General features: G+C 40.0%; 1 protein-coding gene and 1 long non-coding RNA gene across 8 annotated transcripts in view; one reads left to right on the forward strand and one right to left on the reverse strand.

Moving 5' to 3' along the window:
- The window catches only part of ARL15 (ADP ribosylation factor like GTPase 15), a 252,963-nt gene that overhangs the window by 26,856 nt on the left and 202,979 nt on the right, over nucleotides 1–23,128 (forward strand). The gene's annotated exons all lie outside the window — the stretch shown is intronic.
- On the reverse strand, nucleotides 14,289–17,462 carry LOC109144076. Its single transcript, XR_002044568.3, has 3 exons — nucleotides 17,296–17,462; nucleotides 16,335–16,417; nucleotides 14,289–15,289 (listed from the first exon to the last, which is right to left on the reverse strand). It is a non-coding gene; the product is annotated as an uncharacterized LOC109144076 (long non-coding RNA).

Raw genomic sequence — 23,128 nt, forward strand, 5'->3', positions numbered from 1 at the left:
TTTGCTCTTAATAGCCACTAATATCTGCCATCAAAATACCACCATGGAAAGGGCGGTCAGGTTTTGGAACAGGCTTCCCAGGCAAATGGTTGATTCACTGACCCTGGGGGTATTTAAAAGATCTGTAGATATGGCATTAAGGGACATGTTTTAGTGGTTGAGTTGGCAGTGCTGGGTTAATGCTTGGATTTAAAGATCATAAAAATCTTCTCTAACCCAAATGATTCTAAGATTCTTTCCTATGTATAATAGTAAACTTAGAACAAAAAACCCCATTTCAAAATGCTTCCATCATTGGATGGTATTTGGTTTACAGGCAATATGACTTGCTATGTAATTAGATTTCAGTCCTTAAATACTTGCATTTCATAGAATCATAGGAAGGCTTGTGTTGGTGTCACTGAAACTGCAGGAGAAGCAGAAAGTCTCCAACGTTTTTAGTGTTAGAGTATTAAGGCATTACTTTATTCTGGCCAGGATGTTGTTCTGGCCAGGATATGCAACAGAAATAATTTCATCCACACATTGCCTTGGTTGTGCAGAGAAAATAATTCCATCACACAATTTTTACTGTATTTTTCATATACTTATACAGCCAAAACCCAGAGAAATTTATTGATTCAATGTTCATTAGTCCCAGGTTACACAGTTGTTAGTGTCCTGTTGGCTATTGATCCCTTTGCCTTCAATGTTAATTAGGTTCTCATTCTTCATTCTCTTATCTGTCTTTTTCCAGATCAGGAGACTCCAGCCATACCAGGGGTGATGTTTGGAGTTGATGTTCGTTAATGGTCATTATCTTTTATGTATCTTCTGTGTTACTCCCAGTCTACTCAGATGTTAAGCTCATCAGACCTCAATTGGTGAAACAGTCCTTTGGAAAGAAACTTCAATTCCTTTCCCTGTGGGCAAAGGTGAACAAAACCCCTGACTAAAGTTATATAAAAATTTTTAAACTTGGTATCATTTCCAACAGTGGAAGGAACCTTAGAAGATCATCCAGTTCCAACAGCCCTGCCATGAACGGGGACAGCTTCCACAGGCTGCTCCAAGCTCCCTCCAGTCTGGCCTGGAACACTTCAGGGATGGGGCATCTGCAGCTTCTCTGGGCAACCTGTTCCAGTGCCTCACCAGCCTCACAGTAAAGAATTTCTTCCTAACATCTAACTAAACCTCTTCTCTTTTTGTTTAAAGCCATTGCCCCTTGTCACTCTCCCTCTTATTTATTTATTTACTTTATTTAATCAGTTATTTTTGTTTTAGTACTCAGTTTTATTATTTTTGTATTATTATAGACCAAATAACTCCAGTGAAGCTGTTTACTATGGTCTTTTATGGAGAGAACTCATTCTATTTGTGATTTAACACTCAGGAAGTTTCTAAAACTTGGGAATGTGTCTATAGGACTGAGTAAATGTATGTGATTTTTATGAAATGCAGTGTTCTTTCTTTTTTTTCTTTCTTTTTTGCTGCTAAATGTATGTTTGTTTCACATTCTGGTTGCAAGTCACCAGAGGCCAATGATTGGCTGTCAGTACCAGGGCTCTTGTCAACTTTATCATCAGACAGTTCTTGCTATTTTTTGTAACTTAATGTTTTGGTAACAGAGCATTAAATTACAAAATTATCAGTTTTCTAGGTTTTCTCTTAATTTGTAGTTTAATGATATGGTACTACTTACCTGAGTTAGAAGTTTAAAATCAGTTAGTAGTAATTTTTTATGGAGGAGACTTTCTTGATTTCCCCCACCAGTTTTGGATTGCCCCTGAAGGGGCAAATAGCAATCCTTACCAAGTAATGTGATTTTCAGTGCTGTCACTATCCAAATGGCAAAGCTGAGCTATGTCAAATTGAGCTGTTTTGGTATGTTTACGAGACAAGGTACTGTGCAGCTGGTTTTAGACTCTCCTCACTTTGAAATACCCGTAAACAGTTTCTGACCATCAGGTCCTAACTGTCTTATGAGGTGAAATTAATGTTTGACTTCTCCATTTTGTAGGAAACTTGATGTTAATTCCCCTGTTTAAAACCGAAGCAGAATGAAGTTCAAGAGCAAGGAGAAGCAGCAGTAAGCTGTTTAGGGAGAAGTAAAAAATACTTTTTTTTTTTTAAATTACATGGTGGAAGTGTGGAATAAGTCCTCAAATGGAGTAAAACCAAACCCAGAAAAATGAAAACCACAGGAATGAAAACTAATTTTCAAACAACGCATTTCTATTGGCATATTTTTGAGTAACATTTGTAAATAATTTGGTTTTGGGCTTGTTCCTGTTCTGTAAAATTAAAACAGAAGTAGATTGAATTGTTAGATATTCTTATAATATTTAATTTTGAATGGCATATTTATTTCAAGTAAAGCCCAAGTATACAAGTCAGCTTGTTTTCAATGATGTCACATGAGACAATTATCTAATAATTTGAGCAGATGGCTATATGCAATTTCTGTCTTAGAAGTACCTTTGTAATTCTGAAAGAAAACATTATATTTGTAGAACTCAGCATCATACATATTTTTTTCAAAATGTGTGAAAGCAGAATGCTCATAATGGTGGTTAATAGTATGAAATATATTTACAGTGACTGTGGCATTAAGGTAATTTAAAGAAACATGCTCTGTGTGTTGAGGACTTCAGCTGTGATTCAATATTTTTGAGGGTTGATTTGGCTTGGTGTGGTTTTTGGAACTTGTTGGGGTTTTTTCCTCCCCCATGCCCCAGCAGATAAGGCTTCTTTTGGTCTTCTTTTACAGAAATACAGTATATAACTTGAATTACAAATTGTATTTCTTGTGCTGAAATACAGGGTTATTCTAGTATATGACATTCTACTTGATGCCAACAATAATAATAAAAGAAATTAACAGCAGTTATATATGGGTCCAGAGGTGTCCTGTGCTAGCTGTGTGCCTGCACATTTTGTGCAACCAGAATGTGAAACAAATGTACAGTTTGTATCAGATGAGTGTCTGTATCTGGAGTACCTTGTGTCCTGTAAAAAAAGGTGAGGATGAGGAGTACCTGAATGTAAGCTGTAACTTTTTGAGGTAACCTGTCACTTTAAGTAGGCAAGTGCAAGCAAACCTCAATGACATTTCAGTGTGGTGCTGCTATAATAAAGCCAGGAAAGGGTCCTTAGGCAGTCTCTGTGCCCAATTCTGCCTTTTTCAAGGGTTATGAGTCTTGGGAACATGCAGAAAGGCATAGAAAAGTAGTGCTATAGCATGGCAAATAATAGCCTTCTCTGGCAAAACTTAGTTTTGTCTTAGTCAAGTATTTTGATCAAGTTACCTAGACCTATAAACAATAACATGACTATTTTTTTCAATATTGCCTTTATATTTCTTTGTTTAAAGCTTAAAACCAACTGCTTCATGAGGAAATGATAAGGATGACTTTATTTTTGTTGGGGAAATCCAGGTTGAAAGCTCTGAGTTGCCACAGAGTGTGAATTGGAGGATATAAGTATGGGGGCCCTCCCTATTTTAGCAGAAGCCTTTTTAAAGCTTTACACAAAGGCGTCTATAGAACATGAGCTAAACTTTTTTGTTTTCTAAATGGCTAAACAGGATGTAGATATAAATAATAATTCAATACAAACTTACTTTGGTGGAGCTTTCTCACACACAACTTCTTGTATATTGGGAAATGTAGTTTCCTTTCAGAAACAGTTCTTTCATTAGTTTCCGGACAGTGCTTAAGAAGAATTCATACAATTTAAGAAGTATTTAAAACCTCTTTTTCCAAGGTGTTGTAATTTCTTTTTGCTAACAGTAATCTATTTATTTATTTTTTTTTGTTCTTAATCAAAAATCGTTCTGACTTTTTTCAACGCTTTGCAAAATATTCAGGGTTGAGCAAGAAGGTGCTCAGGTACTGGCGTAGAGACTTCTCGTACATACCATGTTGCTAAAACAAATACTTAGATTCTGTCTTTTTAGAGCATTCCTGTTCTGCAGGTGGATACAAGTTTAATGAACACTGTCCTCAAAAACTGCATGCTGATTTATTGTAACAATAATCACTCTATCACTTTAAGCCCCCTTATTTTTGTTTTGTTTAAATGTGCCTGCTGAGTCGCTTATCTGTGGTTTGTTCCATATAGTCAAATCACTCTTGCTGATATGCGCTTTCTACATAGCAGCAGGGAAATCCTTTGTGAAGCTACCATAGACAGATTTAACAGACAGGCAGTAGCAAAATGTGAAACTGCTTCTAATTCTGGCAGTATGCTTGACTGTTTAATCTTCATCTTGGAGATACTGTCCTTCCTTGAGGGCAGATCATGGTTGATGTAACCTGAAGAAAATAGTAAAACCTTAGATTGGCTATGATAGGAGAGTTGGGAAATACCTTTGTATGGAGGCAGGGAAGAAATGCTTGTCAATCTTGTTGACATTTTATAACATCTTGTTCAGACAGGCTAGTTTTGAATCACTGGGGTGTCTTCAGATTTAAAACTGTGGGAGTGAATTTAGGCACAGTTGGTTTTGGTTGGTTGGGCTTCTTTTGGCAGCATAGTTTGTATTAAATTGTTTCTTACTTTGGTGTTGCCATACAACAAGCTTTGTAGATTTTTATTCTTTTGTATTTTCCTATATTATCTTATTCTGTAAAGTTAACTAGCTGGGATGTTTCCTTTTCCTCGCTTTTGTCTTTCCTAGTTAAATTTCAGATAATACTCACATCAATACTGCTCCTGGCTATCCCTATAGGTTTGCTAATTTCTCATATAATTCCTTTGAAGTGGACCATCTTGTCTCAGCAGAAGTGGTTTCTCCTTCTAGTCAGGACTAGTTTATAATGCTTAATTCTTTCTTATAAGTGTCTGAATTGTTGAGGGGAGCCCAGATTACCGTCTCTGTCAGTGCTGGTAAGGGCTTTGTGTTTTGCCTTCTACATTTGCCTCACCTGATGTTAGGGATTTATGTGCTTATTTTTGCATTTCTGTGGCTCAACTTCTGCTTCATTCAGTCACCTGCTTCGATGAAATCATATTTTAGCCTTCTACTTCTTAGACTCTTTCTAAATGAAAGGTCACTTGAGACACTCAAGCTAAGCTGTTTTGTCTGTGGATCAAAATCGTTCTGTATTACTGCCCCTCTGTTTTGTATAGACAGTAGATTTGGGGAGGATTCTGAGACCGAAGAGGTGTATGCATGCAATGTGCACTCATCCTTTCTTTGCCTCTTCTATGGTGGTTTCTTTTGTTACAAATTTAGTGCTTACTGCCTCAAGTTCTTGGTCTGCAAGATGTTAGTAGGAATGTCTATGAAGTTTCCTTCTGTTCTCTTTCTGTTCTTACTTCCCTTCTTTTTTTTTTATTCTCTTCTTTTTTTTTTTTAATGGTCCTCCTTTTAAGCCAATTCCTTGTCTAAGCCCTTGTGAGGCTGTGTCTTCTGTAAGCTACTGACTGCTAAAAGTTCTCTGTGACTCTTTGGTTATTATCTGTTGGTTTGATTATTCCCCCCCCCCCCTCCCCCAGTCCCATTTTGTGACTAAGAAATTACTCCTCGAAGATTTTTTTGGTGTTGGTGAGCTCAAAACATTGGCAATTTATTCTTTTTATTTTCTGGAGAAGTGCTGGTTTTCTGACTTTGGAATTTCTTTTTGGCAATCTTTAATCTATTGTGAGGAACTGAGATGACTTGAAGCTCAAAATGTGTCCAGGGGATAGGAGAACAGAACAAAATGAATCTTCAGGATTGAGATTGTCCATCTCTTTATATGGGTAAATCTTTATATGGATAAATCTTTATTTGGATACCTGCTCTTGTGAAAGATGGAAATTAGTGACTCAACAGTGATCCTATCTAGTCCTGTGTTCCCACTAACAGTAGGAAGAGCCAGCACAATGCTGAATCTTGAGTTTACCGAAAGTGGGTCTTATCTTCTATGTAGTTTGTGCTGAATACCTCTCATCCCTCTCTGAAGCTGCTGTGAGTTCTTACTCCCAGCTTTTTGAATACACAGTGCTGATTGGTTTTCTTCAGTCAACAGTAAAAACTTCCCTAAATTAAGTGCTGTGGTTCTCAGAATCTGGTAATATGTATTCTCAGGGAAATTTTTTAATGAAATCTGACAATGATTCTAGCTCAAAACAAAAACTACCCCACCTACCTTCCCCAAATAAAAAGTAGAGGGAGATGAGAGGCAAGGAGGAAGAAAATTTCTGTTTCAGCCTCTTATCTGGTCATCTGTGGGATTTGGGGAAGATGCATATTCTTGCACTGAGTAATTTGTTAGTTTTATGATAGCCTTTTCAAAGGCATTGGAAGGAACGTGGAGAATGGAGGACAGTGGTATCAGTGTTCTTAGTTGTTTGCCTGGTCTCTGGTTCATATGACTGAATTCAATTTTATTGGTAGGTCAAGAATGTGTTTTTTCTGAGATCAGACCATCAGGCCTGTGTTGCTTCATTCATTTCTACTATGCTGGGAGGTGGTTTGCCTATGAGCAGGGAATTTTACCTGCTCTGCACCCTAAATGTGGAGCTCAGGTGTTGATAATAGCTTCATACTGTCAACTCGCTGTGGCATTTGATCGATGCACCTGGTGGCTAAAGTAATTTAGCATAACTGAGGTCTCAGGGTCTATTTTGTAGTTATGTTTGAATAAAATTAATAGCATACATGTTAATGATTTGAAAACTCTGGTGATAATTTAGATCTTTAAACTATGCATAATTGCACTTTTTTTGAAAATTAGTACCAGAAGCAGTGGCAATACTTGTTGTAAGCAAATTACTCATACATGGTCTGTTTTTCTTCCTGAGTCCCAGTCATTATTTTGGCTTATGCCTGTGCATTGCTAATTTGACTGTTTCATACCACATTCTGTAAAATTTCTGTCTGCTTCAGTTGTATTGCTGCATGACTGGCCATAAGAAACATGTCCTACAGAGCTATTTCATAAAGACTGCGTGGTTCTGTACCATGTGGATATTGCCTGAGGGCTTAACACACTGTGATTGCAAAGCGGTGTTTGCTTATTAAAACTCAGAAGAGTTTGTCACTCACAGTGTGTGTGGTTTCATGCAAAGTTACTGAGAAAAATCCTGGTATGCATTAGAGAGTGATTATAAACCACTCAGTTCCTATCTGAGGAATTTTTGTGATTGCTCCCTCCCTTCCAGGACTGTGGGTTTAGATACTGTAAGACTGTGTGGTCCTTCTCTGCCCTTACTTTTCAAGTGGACATTCAGCTATTAAACATGATGTTAGTTTATTTTTCATAATGTCACCAAACGTTTTCCAGAAAATCAGGGAGAATTTGCAAGAAGCAAATACTACCTGTTCTCCTTAAATTTTACTGGTGTTTCTCAAAAAAACCTTGCAGACTAGTCTTCTCCATTACCCAGCACTGTCTAGCAAGAGCCTACATTACCAATGGTTATTTATCTTAACTTTACTACTGCTAGTAGTAGCTTGTTTCTTCCAGGTCAGGAGAATGAGAAACAGCTGCAGTTCCTGGATGTAGGTGTCAAAGTTCACACCCTGCCCTGAAGTGGCTGAGCTGTTGCCAGCTAAAGGTAGATGATTGTTCCATGGACTATATAAGTGCTTCACAGTGGCTACTGGGAATTGTGTGATTCAAGTGTTAATTGATATTATGGAATCTGTTGACTGGCAGACTCTGGGCATAAAAATTAATATTAAAATACTATTTTGTCTTTTGTCAGATGCCAAATGAGTTGGTACACAGAAATTGAACAGACTGTATCATAAGTTTGTGATATTAATACATTATTTGAAAGCTGTAATTCAGTACAGCAAGTGGACTCTTGGGAATTGACATTGAATTGAATGTCATAGAAATATAGTCTGACGCAGTCTTGGTGTGTAAACCAATTTAATTGTAAATCAGTGTAGTTGTCTAAACTGCACATGAAGAGATTTCCTAGATACCAGTGCAAAGGAGGAAGTTAATGAAACCCAGAAATTGGGTATGGTGCAATTAAAAAGAGAACAGATTAGCTGGGTTGCAAAGGGGAGGTCTGTACCCACTTGGCAATTAAGTGCTTCATGGTTTAATGAATTTGAAATAAATAACCAGTGCAGCATGAATGCATGTTGAATGAAACAGCTGCATGTGAAGACCAGAACAGGGATTCTATGTAACTTAGCAAAATAGTTTGTATGTGTTACCTTCACATGCAAACTGAGAGGTGACAAAACTATAACAATTATTGGACTGCCATGATTGGATAAAGCTTACTGGTCCTTTCTTTTCTTTGGAAAAGAAGAAAACATGGGTGCCAGAAATGGTATAGTGATGCAGTTTGATAAATAACTGTTGTTCCTTTACCTAAAGCATGACAGGGGTCTTTTTTCATCTCTTCTCTAAAAATGCTATGGAAATAAAATACCTCTAGCTCTGTTTAAAAACAAAAAACCTGACAACTTTTAAATCTTTAAAATTTTAACTCTTTTAAATTTTTAAATCTTTATAAATCTATTAAATTCTGATTCCAGAGGCCACTGCAGAATTTGGGACTCTTTTCTTAGAATAATGATACTAAAGAGGAAAACTAATTTTTGTAGAGGGTTGCATATTTTTTTGTAGTATGGAGTGGAGCTTGATGCTATAAGATTGTGCTGGAGTTTTAATTTCATTTGAATGTTTATATGGGTATTAAATTATACTTGCCCTGAACAGCAGACATTTTTAGGGAAGACATTAAACCTCAGGTTTCTACCAGATAATCTACAGACAGTATTTCAGGTGCTGTTTCACATGCATACTTCAACTCTCTTTTGTACATTTTTTCTTAGCAGCCACTGGCAGATATAGAATCACAGAATCAATTAGGCTGGAAAAGACCTTTGAGATTCATGGAGTCCAATCACCACCTTGTCAGCTAGACCATGGCACTAAGTGCCCAAGTCTTTTTTAAACACTTCCAGGGATGGTGACTCTGCCACCTCCTTGGGCAGGCTGTTTCAAAGCTTGACAACCCTTTCTGTGTAGTAATTCCTCCTAGTGTCCAACCTGAAGTTTCCCTGGTGTAGCTATGTCCTCGGGTCCTGGAAATTTATATGGAAATTTGTGTTTTACTCTTCTTATTAAAACACAGTGTGTAAATGTCTGTTCCTAAAAATAATAGCTTTTGTGAAGTTGGCAGTCTGTTTATACTTACTTAGCCCTGTTAGCATTTTCTACTCGCTCTTGAAGGTTCTGTCCTAGGAAAGAATACAGGATTAAAAAGAATAATTAATCTTGCCTCCCCTTTGACAGATAATATCTATTAGTAAACTCAGCCCAATTTTAACACATAATCACCCATAACCTTCTGGTTATGATCCAATGCTGAAGAAACAGAAGGACTTTTACAGATGTGTCTTTTTAACTGGCAGATGTGTGTGGGATGTTCTGGTACTGATGACAAAAACCACTGCCCTGTCAGTGGGCTGGCATCTAACTTCTTCATTAACATCTAAAGCTGTGGTCATGTGCACCTTTAATCTGCCTGAATGGATGGAGAGAAGCATGGTTGCCTGTCTTAGCTGTGTAGAAGACAGTTTGAGTGCTCCCATATCTACTCAAGTACAAGTCACCCAGTTCAGTTTAAAGCACTGTCTTTGATAATTTATGCATTGTCTCTTTCCAGGCAAGCAAGTGGAGATTTGTCAGATACTCCATTAAATATGATGTATGAGTGACATTCTCCCTTAAAAGGTCAATACATCAAACTCTTCCAGACCATTCAAAATTTATCCATGCCATTTTAGAAACAGGAGACATTAGAACTGCCTGGTTGCAAAGCCAGGCTATCACAGATTGGGAAATATAGAAGCAAGATAATCCTGCCTAATTTGCCTTCTGTGTTTCATGTGTGTTTTGGTATAGCCTTTAATTACCTAACATTGCTTTGTTTTCCTTCTTCCTTTCCCCGTTGAACCCATGAGTCATTCATTGCACAGGATGGGTGGTGGTAATTTAATTAGCTGCTGCTAACAATTGTGGAGAAAAACCGAGTTAGATGTTGTTTTCTCAAATTCTTTTTTGCTGTTTGTTCTGAAGGTAGAATTAGAACACAAAGATGGTCATATGAGGTCAGTCCAAATGCATTGCTTGACCAATATTGTTTTACAATAGCCATTAACAAATACCTATGAAGGTGTAAGAACAGGAAATGTGTATGCACTAATGTTACCTCATACCTTATGAGTTTGCAACTCTTTTAAGCACAGGAGATCTTGGAGTTAGTTGTGGCTTATGTTCTTTTATCATCAGTAGATTTTCATCTCTGAATACGTCCCGCTTGTTCATGAAGTCAGAAGAATACACAGCCTCTGTTGCAAATGAGCTGGTGGTTCTTTGGGTGAAGTAACAAGTTCCACAATGAACCCCTCATGTCCTTCTGAAGTTGCCTCCGATGAGCTGGATTCAATGGCTCATAATCCTTGTACTGGAAGACATGGTGTGCAGTTTGTACCACCACCCTCTAGAACCTACCTAAACCTTCATAAATTTGTCAGTCTCTAAAATACTCTTTTTCAGAATAAAGAAACAAAGATTGCTTAGTTTAAGATTGCTTGAAGGAAAAGTCATCCCATATTTTGATCATCCTTTTTTGTCCTTTTAGGAGCTTTTCCCACTTCTGTTAACATTTTTGATTTAAAGGGAATAAAAAATACAGTCTTAAGTATAAACATGGTTAAATTGAAACACTGATTTCTACAATGGCTTTATGATGTTCCTGTCCTTAAGAGTAACACTTGCCTAATTTTTTTTTTTTGACAAGGACTAAACTCCTGTTTTAAAAGGATTGTTTTAACTCCAAATCTCTTTTCTGAGCAATAGACCATATAAACTTATTAGAACTGCTGGGGTTTTTTTCCCCTACATGTAGATCACTTTATTTGTTGAATGTCACCTTTCATTCTGACGGCTGTTCAGTTTCACATTGTCTCTCCATGAATCTTTACCCTGTACTGTTTTGAGTAACTGGATGTTTCTTGCTGCTTACCTTTGCCACAGCAGATCCATCACAGTTCCTTGAGAAATTTTGCGCGTGGCCTCCCCACACTGCAGAATTGGCCCTCTGTTTCCTGGCACTTAACCAATTACTCATCCATGCAAGGCTTTTCTTTTTCTATCATGATGACTTGGGTTTCTTCAGTTTTTGAAGAATTTTGTAGAAAGCTTACTGAAAATACACCTTGACGATGATTTTGTGGGTCTTTCTGTGGCAGTCATGGCTACTATTGTGAAGGATACTTCACAAATGCTGAATTTTAGTTATTTATGTTGTAAAACGTCTTCAATTATGGAACAGAGCATAAAGTAGCTGAAGTCTAAACTGTGTAATAACTTACTGCCCAGTTTCAGACTCATTTTTTTCTCTCAGACTCCATTTTTTCCCCAGAATTCTCATCCTCATAGAACATGCCATCATTTCTGGTACATATCCATAATGCTGACTGTAGCAATGACTAGTTCTTCTCTAAGTCACACTCCAACTAAATCATACTCCTGTTGGGTATCTAAAATAGCATCTATCTTTGAAATCTTTGAAATGTCTAAGTGTTCTAACAGAGCCACTCCGTGGCAGAAGTGATAGAATTACATGTACCAAGCTTGCAGTCTTCTGCTTGTAATCTCTTGCCTTGTTCAAATTTCTGCAACAAACAATGTTGCATAGTTTATAGATTTGTAAAAGAGACTAAATTTGCTGTCATTTGTCCTGTGTAGGTCAAGGATTGTTGCAGTGCCTTTGTCTTCACTGTCAAAAGACGTAAGAAGGGCAAATAAACATCATTACCAGAGATATTTCTTTGTCACCTCAAATCTGAGGTTGGTGTTTATGACACCAGCTGGTCCTCTGGCACCATCCAGCATTTTATGGTGTACAGAGAATACAGCAAAAGCCACTAATGCACCTATTGATCCATGTAATGATATGTGGCAGCAGTGTGATAGCAAATTACTTTCCAATTTTATTCACTGTACTCATATACTTTTCCCAGGATTTGTGTGCAAATGCTGTGTAAATGATTTGTTTTCTTACATTTTGAATGACACATCTCCATTTTCTGAGAGAATTAAAAAAAACCCCATGAGTTATGTTTAAATTTCTGGGGAGCTGAAAATAAAACAACATACAACAGGAAAGAGCATGGAAAATTCCCATTATCCCACTGTTTCACTGCAGTGGAAATATTGGGCTTGGAAAGAGGCGGTTTATGCACATAGACTTTTACTCCTATCTGGCACAGAATTGGATTTGATTACCATGTCCTGACATTGTGAAAGGAGGTCTCGTGTTCTCCAACATTTACTGGTAGTCAACACATGCTGGGGTGTGCCCTAAAGGTCTGGTAGCCCAACCAGTCAAGAGGTTTCTGTCTGCCAGCTGCAGGGGAATGATAAACTAAGCCTGAATGTGAGAGCATATATTTGTCAGTAGGTAGTAAAATTTGTTAGTAGGTAGTTGTCTGGCCTACTGCTGCTGTCATGCAGGAGGTAGGAGGCAGAGCGTAAGGGAACAAGTAGGGAAAAGGAAGTAGGAAAATGGGGATTTCCTTCAACCAGTAGCCATCCTCTCATGCTTCTGCATTTCCCCAGGTGAAATCTAAAAGTATTTTTATGATTTTTATTAACATTGTAGAGTGTCTTAAGATTGCTACCATTCCAGTATTGCCATATATAAAGCTGTTTTTCCACATACACACAATTAGTTCTTCATTAGTGTATTTGGAGTACCGGAAATATTTATTGAAGCTAGCAAAGAAAACAGTAATGGAAGAAAAACAGTGTGAGAAGGGAAGAATAGATAAGTAGATTTGGAGAGTATGTGTGGCAGACTGATTTGTAGGAGTGATCATGTATGTATCTGTACACTTCTTTTTTTTTCTCGTTCCCTCCAGTTGCTTGCATATCTCATTTTTTCCACTGGCAAAACAGAACATTCTACAAAGGTGGCTTTTAGGATCTTTTAGTATAGGCCACATAGCTACAGCAGGAAAACCAGGTAATTGCGTAGACTTTGTGCTGATGCCTTTTCCTGGTCTTAAAATCAAGAGGCATACACGGTTAGGAGGGGAAAAGGGATTTTACCTTGGTATTTATTTTTAAGGATCCTTAGGTGTACACGTCCAGGTCATATGCATTGAGATGTACCCCACCGAGTCTTTCCCTGTGTCTCTGTGTCTCTCCTCCTCTCCCGTGTCTTCATCCCCCCCAACACTGGGTATAACATTATAGGCTTTACTAATTAGCATATCTATCAAAGATTCCCCAATGAGAGGTTCAAGTGAGCACCCCCTCCCCAAGAAACCTTCCCCTGGATGGTTCTATCTTGGTTTACAGAATATGTTCTGGAGAGGACCTTGGGGTCTGGGGCACACTGATCCCTAGCTAGGAAGCTTCTAAGATGTTTAGTCTCTTAGCTTAACAAACAAGTCCAAGAATGTAGGCAAAAAGCACTAGGAATACAGAAGCTGTAAAAAGGTATAACAGGGGTATAAAAGAAAAGGCAAAAATCTTCATGGCATCAGTGCAACTATGGAAGAAGACAGCCTTTCTGCTGGGTCTTAATGTGTTGACTTCTTGCAATGTTTTATATGTAATTACTAATTCAGCTGAGCAGAATTGTAAATTCATGTGTAGATAGAATCTTATCTGAGTGAAGAATGGGAAGATCAAATGCTAAATTTTATTTCTCATTTCCTTCCCTAGTAGTTCTCATTTTCCAGTGACGCCTTTTTTTTAGCCCAGAGTGTGATGGATGTAGGTTATGTAGTGTACCTTAGTGTAGATGGAGCTTAAGATGATGATGCACAAGTGGGGCTGATCAGTTACTATAGCTCTGCTTCTGGATGTTGGACCTGCAGAGCCTTGAGGTTAATAACCAGATGAGATGGTGCTGTTCCGAGCTTTGGCAGTATGTGTAACAGTGTCTAGTGTGGGCTGGTAATATAATGCCCAAAAGCTGGTAAACCTGAGTTGTAACTAAACTTGTTGTGTGGTAGCCATTCTTCTTGGTGAGCCATCCTCAAACTGTTGAGAACTTGACTGTTATGGAAATGATAGGTTGGCATTTTCAAAGCTATTCTTAATAATGGTTGGTATTTATGCAGTCCCTTACACTTGGTCTTCAAAATATGAGACTCCTGTAATTTACAGCCATCTCGGAAACTTCAGACTGTTTTGTACAACCCCTCATCTGACTGTTCTACAGCATGCTTGTTAGCTGAGTGCTGTGCCCTCTCAAAGCCTTCCCCCCTCCTAGGGAGACTGGAGGGTTAACACCTATTTCATACGCCTCTTCTCGTGTGAAGAACTTAATAGCATGTACAAAGTTTTAATCAATTTACTTATACAAGAATCAACTCCTCCGTTCAGTAATCTCTGTAATGAGGACTACACACAGCAGACCTCTTTAAAAGCAAACATCAGGGTTTTGCTAATGGCTGGTGAGTCTGGGGAAACTCACATGTTCTGTGTTGTTTTTTTTAAGGATTATGATGTAGTTCTTGCTTCAGCATTGGGAATTTTGTTTGCTAATACAGGGACTCTGTCATCACTCTGCATGCCAGCAGCACATCTGCTTCCTGTTTTCTGTGATACAGGTGAATGCAGGTCTTCTTGTTTCTACTCTGCCTGTGAAAAGTTCTGGAACTGATGTTTTTCCTCCCCATTTTAAAGAGGGTATTTAGTTTTGGTTTCAAAAAACCTGTATGCTTTGTGTCCAGTACTGATTTTCTTGAATTTGTTTTTATGCTGGCTGCAGGTACAGCAGCACTGAGCTTGTTCACATGACTTTGTTTTGTTACTGTATTACTTGCTTGAAGAGTCATGCAGTTCTTTCCATACTTCTGATGATCATATGTAATGGGCAGTGTAATGTTTCTTATGAAAGCCCATCCTCCCTGGTCTCCAAAAGCATGGAAGATGATACCATACAGGCTTGGGGATTGAAATTAGTAGGTTTTTCACTTTTCTGTGTTTTTCTTCCATGACAGTAGGTTTGAAAAGGTGCTGTCATCTTATAGATTGGATTTGTAGGAATCTGGTCACCCACTAAATTAACAAGATTAATGTAAATGAAAAGCTAAAGAGCTCACTAGACTTTCAGTTTTGTGTTGCAATTTGCCAGGACTGGAGATGGACACTATACCTAAGGATGGAAAAGTCTTGGGTGTCCCTGGTCTGACTTTCTTCTCAAAACAGAGTCAACAAAGATGTCAGACCACATGGCTCAGGGCTTTTGCAGTCTTTCTTTAAAACTTCCAACAGCAGGGACCACACAGCACTTCTGGGCAACCTGTACCATTGCTGCACTGTTCCTGTAGGAGAAAAGTTTCCCTTTATTTCCAGTTTGGACTTGTTGTCTTTCTGCTCCTGTCTGTTGTATGTCCTTCAGCCACCATGACACAGCCTGGCTCTTTCTTGTCAGTGACCTGTCTGTAGGCAGAAGAGAGCTGCTCTGAGGTGCCCTTAAAGCCTTCCATTCTCCAGGCTGAGGCAGTCCTGTCCCTCATGGTCCCCTCACTGTGCAGGTGCTCTGGTCCCTGAGCATCCACCCATGGTGGGCCTGTGTTGGGCTCACATCAGTTTGGCAGTGGGAGTCTTGCAGTACGGAGCCCAAACCAAGAACTCAGTATCTTATCTTGCTCTTGTCTAAAAACTACTGAATCAAGGGGAACCATCACTTTCCTCCATTGTGTCTATACTAATGTAGTGATGGATACTACTGCCCTTCCTCCATTGCTGCCAGCCCCAAGGCCTTTTCTGCAGAGCTGCTGTCCAGGCAGGCCACGTCTAGCCTACCCTGCTGTTTGAGTCTCTGATTTCCCAGGGGCAGGGCTTTTCTCCATGCTGAACTGCAGAAGGCCTCCCCCCGCCACCTTCCTGCATTCTACCCAGGTCCCTCTGGATGGCAACCCAGCTCTCCAGTGCATTGGCTTTTCCCCCCAGTTTGATGTCATCTGCAAACTTGACAAGCGTGGCTTCTCCCATGCCACTGATGAAGGACAGGTCATTGATTTTGCTTCTGTAGTTCTCCACTTTGTTACTGTAGTCCTGGAGGAGTACAAGACATTAGCTGCTGCCTCTAAGCCAATCATCCAGTCAGTTTTTACCCATCCTAAGTTGTCTACTTAAGGCTGTAATGCCTTTCCTCTTGTAGAGATCTTGCTCTGTGACTTTCCCAGGGAACAAATCTAGACTGATAACCCTGTAGGTCCCTAGATGTTTTTTTGAAGATGGCATGACCCTAGCATTGCTTGGGATCTTTCCCCCTGCCCCCATCTCAGTCACCACTGAGATCAGCCAGCACCATCTTTGGGTGCCGCCTTTCTGTTGGCCACAGTTTGTCACACAACTCCTTACCATTCTCTCACACTGCTGGAAATTCTCCTTGTGAACAGTCTGTGGGTGATCTTTCTGCCACAGTAGTGAGGACAGCAGTTTTTCTGAAAGGGAAGGGAATGTGTCTGAAACCTGTAGCGTAGCAGAAGAAGAAGCTAAAGCACAGCAAAGAGGCAAGCTTCAAGTGTTGAAGCTTCATTGATTTTTTTTTTTTAGTCTACTTTATAACCACTTCTTATATTCCCTCAGCATTGTTATAATCTCTAAAGAATGTACCTGTACGTGATTTAGGTGTGTAGCTGGTTCAGATATACACAATACCTCATTGTTGGGTATAAGTAAAAGTCAAGGTGGTAATTGGATTTTTCAGACTTCTTGTGGGAAGAAATCTTTGTATCTTCTGTGGTTTTCGGATACTGACAGGTAAGACCCAAGAGACTGGCTAAGTATTTTTAGAAGATGTTAATGAAACTTGCCCAGTTTCCCTCTGAGTTAATTGAATGAAAAGTGTTTCCTCTAGTATATACAGTATATAGGTTTGCATGATTGTCTTGCGTTTTCTGAACTGGGTTAAACTGAATCTCTGTAGTTGGTTTTAGAATTCCCTGTGTTACAGACGTGGCTTTGAGTTACAGATCTGTTTTGTTAGGAAGAGCTAGGAGACAATAGCGTCAGAAAATTACTTAAGAACTTGTTTAGCAAACAAAATTTTGCAGATGAAAAAGCTGTACGCTGACAAATACACTCAGCAAAGGTATAGAAGGAATTCACCAGGTGAAGCTTTGCCTCAGTACCAGCTCTGTCTTCCAGAAAAGTCGGCTGCAGTTTGGTAACAGATCACTGAGATTGCAGCTCACAAGTGTTATCAATTAAATGTATTTTTATGGAGGTTTGTTAAAAGTCTTTTATACACTACCACACCCACCTCCCCCGCCAAAAAAAGCCCCAAACCCACAAAAAACAAATAAGAAAACCTAAGTACTTTTCTTTTGAACCTCAATTCCTGTGGCGTGTGTTGCCCTCTCTCCATCCCATCCCGCGCCCGGTTCCCCGGGTGGTGAAGCAGCAAGGAGTGTGAAAGCCGCAGCAGCAGAACAGAAAGCGCCCTGCGCGCCGCGGCGGTGCCTGTGCGCCGGCGGTGGCCGTGTCCCGCCGCCCGTGTCCCGGCCGTGTCCAGCCGCGTCCCGCCGTGTCCCGCCGTGTCCAGCCGTGTCCAGCCGTGTCCCGCCGTGTCCAGCCGAGTCCAGCCGTGTCCCGCCGTGTCCAGCCGTGTCCCCTTTGGGGACGCGGAGGCCGCGGCGCGGGGCCGGCGGGGCGCGGTTCCCCCGGCTGCCACGAGGGGGCGCCCTGCGCGGCGGTGAGTGGCGGCAGCGCCCCCTGGCGGGCGGCGGCGCGGTGGCTGTCAGCGAGCGCCTGCGGCCTCGTCCCGCCCGGCCGCCCCGCCGCCCCGCGCCTCCGCCCGGCCGCCCCGCGCCTCCGCCCCTCCGCACCGCGCCTCCGCCCGGCCTTCGCACCGCGCCTCCGCCCGGCCTTCGCACCGTCAGACACGGGGCTGTGCGAACGGAGTGCAGGTGTGGCAGTGCTGCTGCTGGGAAACGTCCAGAGTTGCAGTTGAGGCGGATTCGTGTTTTAGCGAAGAGCTGTCATGGCACGTTGTTGTGAAAACACTGCTTGCCGTCTTAGTTTTAAGCTGCAGTTTAAGACATGGAGCCCTCATTCCTACTGAGGATGAACAAATTTTAGATCCCTGCCAAAAGGGAGGGTGTGACCGAAGGTTCTATTATGAGGAGAAGGCTGAGAAGAGACTGGGGCAAGTTTAGGAATTCTGAAGTCGAGGGGATGAGGGGAGTGAGTGTGTGTGGTGTGAGGTGAGAGAGCTGATTTTGTTTGGGTTTTTTCCCCCCACTGTTTTCCCTGCTAGTATCTTGCCTTCGGTGCAATACAGGATAGTCCTGTGACTTGTGAGCATCTGAAGCAATTACTGGGAGATTTTGTGGTCTGAGGCACGGGACGCTGGACGGAGCAATGAATAAAGCTGGAACAAGTGACCCTGTACATTGAGGAGAACAGGGATGGCCCGACCCTGTGAGTACAAGACTACAGAGGGACTAGAAGGCTGGCAATGGCAGTCAGGACTGCAGAAAGGGAGAGCTAAGTCTGAGCGTGAGACCTAATTTGGAGTAGTTCCCTTGGGGTGTTTGAAATGGTACAGTGCAGCACCTCATGGTAAACAAACATTTCCTGCACAGTGGAAGTTTTGGGGTGAGTGAGTGCCTGAGCCTGACACCTGGGAGACATGGTGATAGCAGGAAATGAGCAGTGTACTAGTGTTAGGGCAGAGGGATGTAAAATATAAGAACAGAAAGGCAACATTTCTACCTGCAGCCCCCAACATTTCTAGGGTTTTGTGCTGTGAAAAGCCAAGACACAACCACCTTCTGCAGTGCTGCTGCTCTGCAGAAAGAGTGTCAATCCACAGCAATCTTCCCCCTTGGCTAAACTGGGGAGAAAAGGCAGGAAGGAGGATAGTAGGGAGGATCCACAGTGATCTGCTTTGTTTGCAGTTGTCCTGCAAATCTCTGCTGCTGTTAGGCTCTTTGTGGTTTGCCTTTGGTTTTTTGTGTTTGGGTTTTTTTTTAATTTGATTTTTCTAGAAACAGACCATTTGTGGGCATCTGAGTAATGCATAGTAGAACTGTTACTCCCTGTAGTATTTGTGTGGGAGATAAGAACATAAAAACTGTCATTCTTTGTACCTGGGATTCAGTTGGGGTCTCCAGCATTCAGTAAAAACATAAAAAACTCCCCATATGAACTCGTGGAAGTTTATGAGGATTTTTCACAGTGCCTAATCGTTAAATTTGAGTTTTAAATAATTTGTGTTCCTTACAATCTGTCTTTTTCCTAGCATTGCAGCTCTCTAAGTGTGTTTGCTGCTGGGTAAGTGGGTAGAACCTATTTGGTTCTTGTCAATGACTGGATTCTGTAATACCTTGTAACAGTGGGGTTTTGCTGTATTGTACATTTTGGGAGGGGGGATCTTTTTATTTTGTTTGTTTGTTTTGAAGTAGCCACTCATTTAGCATACTTACTGTTTTTACAAGTGCATCATCTCCAGATCATTGTGCAGTTTTCCCTGGAGAAGGAAGTGTACCAATCTTCTGTTTCCAATTATGGAGCATTTGCAGAAGAGAAAGAGCAAAGTTGTCACCGTGATTTTTCAAGGCAGGGTTGTTTTTACATAGCTAATTCTTTGAAATAGGTGCAAGATTTTTGAAGCAAGCAGAAGTTTCCTGTAACAACTTTATTCCTCTGTTTGCCATTCTGGCATTTCCATTATCTTGGCTAAGCTATTAGGCACTCTGAAAAAAGACGTGCCAGGAAGACAGATTTGTCTGGTTTGCAAGGAGAATCATGTAAATCCCTTCTGGTTAGACAGTTGTGTTGTTGGCGGGGGCAGATTCTGAATTGTCTCACCTTAGGTCTTGTATTGCAAAGCTCATGAAGAAAGCTGACGAGTGCCAAGAACTCCAGAGGAGAGAGATTTCAGATATATTTGAGAACAAACAGAGCCTAGAAGAAAACCTCATGATGCAAACAAACAAGCCAGCACTGAAATCCAGCAATGGCTCCAAAAGTGAAAGAGCATGGTGTTTATCTGGGAGGGGAGAAAACAAGGGCAAATGAAGATCAAGAGTACTTTAACTCTTTAGTTAAGATTTCTATTGTTCAACCAGGAATAAGTTTTCAGACTCAAGGAAGTGAGAATTAGCACAAATATCTAGGTAGCTGTGAGCTAGAGCTTGGAGATCTTCTTTCATTGAAGCACTTTCCTTGTTTATAATGTTATGGACTGCTGTCGTGATATTTTTCAAATTCTTCTCTAGGTAAATGTTCAAACCTGTAAAATGAGGGAGTGGTTAGAATGAGACTTTGGTGGACAGCTGAGCTTCCACGACTAGTTTGCTGCCGAAAAGGGAATTTTGCTCTGAGGTTTATTACCCCCCTAGCTTTCTACTTGTTCTGACATGGGAGATTAAGCATGTGTGTGTGGTAGTTATACTCTCCTGTTTATTTTTCTGCCAGTTTTGCAAGCTGGTTTATTTCTTTCAGCCTTATGGGGGGTTTCTGACAGTTCACTGTACATGAATGGTCTACATGAGGGACCAAATTAGCACCAAGGGCGTATGGCATGTGAGGGGCAGGAATGTGCAGCTCATAAGGGACACAGAAAGAGGTGAGCCTCCCCTTTTGACATCACTGAGTGCTAATTGTCTCACGACAGCTTTTGCTGCATCTCTTTGAGTTAATAGAGACTAACAAGTGTCCACTGCATGTGCTCTCTTGTTTTGTACTATGAAGGAAACCTGGAGGAAAGGTCATCAACCTTCACTTTCACTGTAAATGCTTTATATAGCACCTCTTAGATCATTTCATGAACCAATACAGTGTACTTGTTTGTAGCAGCATTGTAAGCATCTTACTCATAGCATGGTAATGACGTTTTTATTGGTATTGTTCTCAAGATTTGAAGAAAGTTTTGCATGATAAGGTTAGTCTTAGAAGTTTTGTAGAAAATAGTGAAAAGACAACTGATACAAAGTAAAGTGATCAAGGGTGTTCTGTTCATATTGTCCAGTTGCTAATGAACAATGTACTGAAAAAGAAGTTTCTTAATGCAAATCTTTTCATTTTTATGAAAGAGAAAAGTGAAATCTTGGGACTTATTTTGAGAGATTATAAAATTATGTGCAGTGGAGACTTCAGAGAATTTGTTCAGCTGCTGAGTGAAAACTTAATTTGCCAACATCAAGTTTCCACAAGCCTTATTCCTTTGTACTTTCTAGGCCTTCTGGGTTTTCCCCACCTGTTGCTTTGTCATCTGTTTCTCCTAGCTGTTTAAATTGCCAACTGCCCCAGAAACAAAGAAAAAGTACAATGTTGAAGATAGAATACTGTAACTCAGAGAAATTTTAATGCTAGAGTTAAACTGGTCTAAAAATTAAAGCCCAGAAAACTGATCACTTTTTAAAAATGGAATTGTTTTTTTTCTGCTTATGCAATTCCTGTATTGATTATGTAAGCTGCAGTGTTAGCAAAAGGAAAGCGTTGGATTTTCTGCTCTTACAGGGTTGTGATGTTTCCGGCCTTGGAGTTCTTTCATACCTTGTTGGATGACTCAGCAATCTCTTCTGAATCCATCTTGGCCCTGTGTTTTTCTGATAATCTTTATTTAACTGCTCTAACTTCTAACAAAAGCCTCATCAGATTATATTAAATATTCAGACAGTGCTCTTAAAATTGTACTGTTAGTCCTGAATGAGAGTGGGTCAGAGTTCATGAGGCATCCATGAATGCTTTTGCACTTCTGGCATTTACCAAGTAAGTCTTGCCTGAATGTTAAATACTTTTTCTTGTTCATATGAAGCTGATGCTCTATTCATATTAGACTTAGAAGCGTCTGGTCCAAATCAGGATGTTAACCAAGACAGCATTCCAGTGCCAACTTTGCATCACCTGGTTCAATGTAAGTCGCTGAGAAATTCTTGTAAGCTTTTCTTTCAGTTTGGCTTCATGCTCAGAGGAGGAGGTGTTGGCTTGAACTGTGCTGTTGTGTCTAAGAGACTTGTATCATCAGTCATCAAGACACAAATTTTGTGAGAAATTTATGCCAAATTTTGTTCACAGATGTCCTCTATCATACTTCTGGGCATTACTATTTGTATTTTTCTAGATCATGAATTAGTTCTCAGTCTTTTAATTTTGCCATACTGTAGATTTTGCTACATGTGGGAGCTGAAGGATATTCAATGGCATTAATGTGTGATAAATAATCCCTAAATAGTGAAATAAGACTGTGCAAGGTAGGTGCATACATCTTCTATCTGCAAAGTGTTACCTGAAACAGAAACAATTTATCATTACTGGGAGCAATTTATCATATTTAAGGTTTGCTGTGGAAAAAGTGTGCCTTGGATGATTTTTATATGCAAGTTATTAAATGTAAACCAAATTTCCAGGGGGAGCTTTCTTAGAATACAGTATTGTCTGTTTAGCCACATCTGTTTCATTTTGCAGTCCTTTGGAGAGAGCTGACATTTGTGTTGTGGCTTACTGAGAGTTTCAGGTCAGGTAGAATTTGTTTTATTTTCTTTTTATCCATGTTGGCTCAATTTAAACTCAGATTTATCTCATTTTTTAAGGCTGTCTTTTGTTTATGCCTGTTTGGCTCATGAGAACATCTCCAAGACTCCTACAGGCCTTATGTAGTTCAGAATCACTCCAGACTTTTCTAACTAATATGTTCTGAATTTGACCTGAAAACATCAGAAATTACTTTCTGCGGGTTTTTTTCAGTCTCTCTTTTATTTTTTTTTTTTTAATTCCCACACTGTGCTTTGTACAAACTTGATATTAAATAACATAACAAACTACAAAGCTGTTGACATCTTATGTTTTCATTGCTAGCAAGTATTGTTTGCCTAAGATTTATCTCCTGAGAGGAGAAGGGATTGCTTTAGCGAAATATGCTTGCCTTCACTAGCCTAACAATTGGTAATCTGTTCCAATGTGGGTGTGTATGCACACTCTTCTCTGAAATGTTTTCTCAGTCGTTAGGTTCCCTATAGTAAGTTCCCATATGGGAAAGGGAAGTGTGGTTTCAGCAGAAATGGATCTTTTTCTGAATGACAATTTTGGTGTCTTTCTTTCAAGCTCACTGCACTTAGGATGAATTTCCTCTACTGCGTTGGTTTGAATAAAGGCTGTCTAAACTACCACATGGCCATCTACAGACACCATTTTAATTCTTGAGT

This window comes from Corvus cornix, chromosome Z (assembly GCF_000738735.6).
Source record: "Corvus cornix cornix isolate S_Up_H32 chromosome Z, ASM73873v5, whole genome shotgun sequence".
NCBI classification, from domain to species: domain Eukaryota; kingdom Metazoa; phylum Chordata; class Aves; order Passeriformes; family Corvidae; genus Corvus; species Corvus cornix.